Here is a 6,000-nt window from a genome sequence, read left to right as displayed (position 1 = left end):
TGGAGAAAATGGCTGAGTTGGAGGGTGGAGTCTATGGCATTGTACCCCACTGAGGTCTTGCCCCTCCCCAAACCTCTCCCTCCACAGGCTTCACCCCTAAAATCTCCAGGTATTTCCCAACCCAGAGTTAGTAACTCTAGAATATATGTACTATTGGCCCCTGTTTGGAGAAACTGTTTGCATGTGAAAATGCAAATGCCACTTTAGAAGAATACATTTGTACCAGTCTGTTCCATTTCATTCCATTTATTTACTAGCTCCTTTGACCAAAGGTCTTGAGCTTAACCATAACAATAATACATAACACAACACCAAATAATCAAGTACCAGTCTGCTAAAAAACGGATTTCCGTAACAGGGATGAACCGGGGCTGATGGTTTTGGTCACTTTTCGAGTTCCCAGGTCCCCCAAATGTCACGGCACACGCCTCCCTTGTCTGCAGTATATTCTCAGATCACTCGACCCAGAAAAGGAACCAAAAGCATGAAAACAAGATCGCTGCAAATTAATGATTAGTAAAATGGTGTTTACAGTATACTGCACTCCAAGCTTATGCCCAAAACAAAAGATTTGATGGCACAATGAGAACGGTGAATAAAAAGTATTTTAACAGAGCGAAAAACAACTCTTTGACAACTGCTGATTGTTTGTGTTTCAAACACCAGCACCTGTTGCCTCTAACCTAAACACGGCAGCCCTGGAGGAAAAGGGGCAGGCTCAATTGAACCGGAGAAAGAAACCGGTTTAAGTCTTCTTCAACAATTTCTCAACAAATATATATACAGGATTTGTGTATATTGTGTGTTAAGTGTCGTCAAGTCGCTTCCGACTCATGGCAACCCTATGAATCAATGTCCTCCAAAATGTCCTGTCCTTAACAGCCTTGCTCAAACTGAGGGCCGTGGCTTCCTTTATTGAGTCAATCCATCTCTTGTTGGGTCTTCCTCTTTTCCTGCTGCCCTCAGCTTTTCCTAGCATGACTGTCTTTTCCAGTGACTCCTGTCTTCTCATAATGTGACCAAAATACGATAGCCTCAGTTTAGTCATTTACAGGTTGAGTATCCCTTAACTGGACTGCTTGGGACCAGAAGTGGTCTGTATTTCAGATCTTTCCATATTAGGGTTGCTAGTTCCGGGTTGGGAAATACCTGGACATTTTTGGGGTGGAACCTGAGGAGGGCGGGGTTTGGGGAGGGACTTCAATGCCACAGACTCCAATTGCCAAAGTGGCCATTTTCTCCAGGGGAACTGATCTCTATCGGCTGGAGATCAGTTGTAATAGTGGGAGATCTCCAGCTACTACCTGGAGGCTGGCCACCCTATTCCATAAATTGGAATCTTTTGGAATCTTTGCATCTGCATAATGAGACATCTTGGGAATGGGACTCAAATTCATTTCTGTTTTAAATACACTTCATACACATAGCCTGAATGTAATCTTAAACAATATTTTAAATAATTTTGTGTACACGGAACCATCAGAAAGCAAAGGCGTAACTATCTCACCAGAATACCGGTATCAGCTGTTAAACAAGAGCAACAACAAACAAACTAACGACGGCAGGCTTTCAGTCTCCACCTACGAATGCAGTGTACCCTGTATTTTATTTTTTTAGGTCAGAGAACACTGAAAGCAGGAAGCACTGATTTGCCTGAATGCCAGCTCGAAGGGTCGGGTTTTTGGACCAGTCCGGATATGGGATGCTCTACCTGTTTATATAAGTATAACCACAAATTTTGGTATGATGATGATGATAATGATCACCATCTGGATTTTTATGATTAACATGTGAATTTGCCTTTTTGAAAAGAAGAGTGCTGGAAATGTCTGTTCTTTGCCGCTGAGGGGCGCCTTCTGCTCTGAAGATTGCCTTAGCAAAAAGATGGTGTGTGTGTGGGGGGGGGAGAGAACATTGTATCGTTGGGAGTTGGTACCAGAAATCGTGGGCGGATGTGAGTAAATAAAGGATATTCGTATATTATGATTTTATTATTAATGCCCACCCCGCTACTCTCTCAACCCACCCAAAGTCCCACCGGCACGTTGGACTTTGGGGAGGTCCAGCAATTTCTACACGGTGATTATAGCCACTTTGCAAAAACAAAAAACCAGCCATCTTTCGCCCCCTGCTCCCTTCCTACGCGTCCCCTCACCTCTTCCTTCCCACAATGCAGAGATTTATTTATTTTTTTGCACCCACACCCCGAGGGTCTTTTGCATAACCCGCCGGGTCCCTTCCCTTCCTCCCTTCGCTCCGAAATAAAAAGACAGAAGAGCCACATCAAAGGGTGGGCGGAGAGAGAACGCACGCGCGTCAACCGAACCTTTGGGAAGCCCCGCCTCCCATTGTGGACGGCGCTCGCGATTGGCTGCGGCGCGGGGTTCTTTCTCCTCCCTCCCCGTCCCCCCTAGCGTTGGGCAACGAAGGGGCGGCTCGTGATTGTGCGCGCGGGGCAGCCTGCGGGCATCGGCCGTGGAACGCTCGGACCGCGGGGCCGCAGGTTCGAGTCCCGGGCTGCGCCCCGTTGCCCTCCGGAGGGGAGCGCTTCCCCCATCTGCCTCTGTCCACTTGTGCCTCTCCTTCCATCGTTTCCTTTCTGGGGGTGGGGACGCGCGGGCGAGGAAAGAAGGGGGCTTCACCCGCCTTCACCTGGATTGTGCATCGTTTGCTTGCCTGGGGGAGGGGGGTCGTCGTCGGTGGTGCAACCCCTCGCTCCGGTCCTCGTTTCTGCTGCTCGCCCGGGGGACGCCCTCCGCAGCCTCCGGGATCCATGGCGACCGGGGTGGTGGAGCCGGTCTACGGGCTGTCGGAAGAAGAAGTAAGTCGGGGCGTTTGGTGCACGGTGCGGGGTGGGGAGTGGGCTTTGGGGTCGTGCTTTGTGCGCGCGTCGGGGGAAGGCGCTCTGCTCTTTGTCCCCTGTCGAGGATCCCGGCTCGCAAACCGGGGAAGTCCCTCCCTGTCATTCTTTTGGCTGGGTCTGTTGTTAGACGGGGAGGGGGTGGAGAGGAGAGGAGGGGCTTGGGGGGCTCTGTGGGGCAAGATCGGCTCTGTGGGGCAAGATGGGCTTGCAAAGCAGGGGATCCGGTGCCCCCCACCCCCTAGACGCGAGCCCTTTTGTGCCAAGGGTCTCTGCCCAACTCCCCCCACCCCCACCCCCCAGTCTGGATCTTTATTAGGGGCTCTTTATTAGGATCTTTATTAGCTGGATCTTTATTAGGGGGATCGGGGGAGGTATCGTGTGAACAAAAGCGGCTCTGCAAAGGGGGCGATCCGAGCCGCCCCTGTCCCTTGCCTGGTTCCTCCAGGGCTGGAGCTTTTTTTGGGGGGGGGGCGGCCAGGGCTCCGTGGGGGCTCCCCCTGCTAGGAGTGCGGGGCCGGAGGAGATGCAAAGAGGGAGCCGGTGGATGGGGGCTCCATCAATCCCTGCCCCCCCTTTTCAGCCCCCCACCCGCAGTTTGGCTTCCTTGCAAAGCCAGGGGTGGAAGCATGAAAACTTACAGAGGAGGAAGAGGCGGTGGTTAGTGGGGAAAGGTGAGCAGAGGTTTTTTGGGGTGTGCGTGTGTGGACACGCAGGTGACCCATCTCGCCCCCCTGCCTGCCTTTGTTTTGCTGAAAGCCCCCTCCCTTTCCCCCGTAGCCCCGGATCTCTCTTTCAGTGCAGCTGAGCATGGACGGAGGGGTTGAACACATGAAGCTGCCTTACACTGAACCAGACCCTTGGTCCATCAAAGACAGCATTGTCTACTCAGACTGGCAGCGGCTCTCCAGGGTCTCAGGCAGGGGTCTTTCACATCGCCTGCTTGCCTAGTCCCTTTTAACCGGAGATGTCGGGGATTGAACCTGGGACCTTCTGCACGCCAAGCAGATGCTCTGCCACTGAGCCACGGCCCCTCCCCATAAACACTTGCAAAAATGTGCTTCCCAGAATTCGCATCGGCTCCATTAAGAACATCGATGGACTTGGGAAGACTCACTGGGAAACCACGAATGGCATCTCTGCTGTGTGCGCGCTTGGGCAAGAAAGGCGATTGAAAACATGACACCAGGCAAGCTTCCTGGAAGTATTTGCTCTTGGAGCAGCAGATTGATGGGTTTCGGAAGCGCCTGGTTTTTGTAGTGCGAGGCCACAGGGTGGCCGGCCAGCGTTTGAGTCACCAAGAACTGAGAGCCAATCCTCCCCCTACACACCATCACCCCCCTTTCCAAAGTGGAAAAATTCTCGGGGAGGCTGAAGCATGTTGTGGGTTTTGTGCGCCGTTGTGATTTTGCCTTTTTGCTTGCCTGCAAAGTGGCCTGGCCACGCAAGTGTGTGAGAAATGTGCATCTCTTTCTCTCCTCCTCCCCCCCTTAAGTCTGCTATTTATAAGCTTTTGCTTAAATAATGCATACTGGGATAGAGTGGGTATTCCCATGAAAGGGGAGGGGGAGCTTTGCCGGATCCCGGAGAGCCCCCGATACACGCTTATTAAATCACCGCTGGGCAAACAGGATGCCAGCAGGGACTGGAAGGGGCTGGCACAGAGGCCGAGAACAGAACTGGCAGCGAGCGAGAAGCATGAGCCAAGTGGGTAGGAGTGGTTATCCTTGCTAGAGTGTGTGCGTGTGCCTGCGCCCATGCATTTGTGTGTATGTGTGCATAAAACATGGAAGTGATTTCCCTGCTCTCTGCTAATCAATGGAGTGGCATTTTGGAGGCTGTTCTGTATTCAGCAAAGTCTTTTCCCTTCGCCTTCATACTTTCCTCTGTGTTGCCTTCTAAGTAGCATGTGGTGGAGAAAAAAGAGACCTGGTTAATGGTAAAGCGGCTGTTAGCATTTTCCTTGGTTCAGCTGTCTCTTAAACATATGCATTCATGTCTTGATGTACAGTAATGGAGTTGGTGGACATTCCTCTAGTTAGAAACTTGACTATGGAGATGCCACTAAAATTTCTATGAACCAGCGGTCCGTGGAGCAGATTTGTCATGTTTTGTCATGAAAATAGTCATGTTTTGACTGAAATGCTGTTACTTTGCAGGTTTAGCAACTGTGATGTACAGAATCTATGAATAGCACTCTAACGTGTAAATGGATTTGTCCCAATAGGTTTGGGATCAGTTGGACAGTTGGATCATTCATAGAGCTATTTTTGTTGAGGATGGCAAGGTAGGGAATATATGGATGGAGGATGGCACAGGAAGTGAATATACTTGAGGTTTAATACTTACATGTCACTCATTAAGCCTCCAGATACGGCTGTCTCTGCCCTGTGCCAGTATCCAGATACAGTGGTCAGAAGGGTTCAGGAGAACAAGCAGAAACGGAAGTCAGGCAAAACAGAGATGATGCCGGTTGGTTTTGCGGATGTTCCAGAAGGGACTGACCGACTTCCTGTTTTAGAAGGAATCTAAGCATGTAAAACATCTTGGGGTAGTTTGGGATGGGCTGTTGCTTTTTGAGAAACAAATTCAGGCCATGGCAGCTTTTCCATCTTTATCTTAAGAAGCCGTCTTCCTTCCTAGACTCAGCCTGATCCATGCTACTGTTAGGCTGAATGAATAGAATAACGTTTATGTGGGACTGCCCTTGAAGACAATTTAGAAGCTTTAGCTAATGCAAAAAACGATTTTAAGTCCTCTTTATTACCGTTTAAAGTTCTTCATGGCTTGGGAGCTGTGTATCTGAAGAATTCTCTTTCCTGCTGTCCACCGTGAGTCTGAAGAGATAAGGCCGGACAGGCATGTTTTAAATAAATAAAAGACATTGTGCATCTTTCAGCTACTACTTACCAATTTCCTCTAGCTCTTTTGTTGTCTTGGGTAGTCTGATGGACTTCTCGGTTGCTTTCATTGTTATAAAAAGACCGTTTCATGCTTGGTTTGTCCGATTCTTCCATTCTCGTCTTCCAGAAAAAACAGCGCTGTTTTTCTTTTCAGATAACATTCTATTGGTGGTGTTTTGTTAGATAGAGGGCGATTTAAAAAAAAGGCTGGTTAAAGTAAGAATTTTAAGTTGTTGG

The 6,000-nt window shown here is 49.6% G+C and overlaps 1 protein-coding gene across 3 annotated transcripts in view; it reads left to right on the top strand.

The window, feature by feature from the left end:
- Positions 1-2,780: 2,780 nt before the first annotated feature.
- Positions 2,781-6,000, top strand: part of NEDD4L (NEDD4 like E3 ubiquitin protein ligase) — a 321,176-nt gene continuing 317,956 nt past the window's right edge. For 2 of the 3 annotated variants that reach the window (XM_056847914.1, XM_056847913.1), the window contains exon 1: positions 2,798-2,821. The gene's annotated coding sequence lies outside the window, so the exon portion shown is untranslated. Of the gene's footprint in view, positions 2,822-6,000 lie in introns of all 3 variants that reach the window. The other variant, XM_056847912.1, reaches the window with a different exon arrangement.

Source organism: Euleptes europaea, chromosome 4, assembly GCF_029931775.1.
Source record: "Euleptes europaea isolate rEulEur1 chromosome 4, rEulEur1.hap1, whole genome shotgun sequence".
Taxonomy (NCBI): domain Eukaryota; kingdom Metazoa; phylum Chordata; class Lepidosauria; order Squamata; family Sphaerodactylidae; genus Euleptes; species Euleptes europaea.
This window is presented reverse-complemented; position numbering and strand designations above follow the sequence as displayed.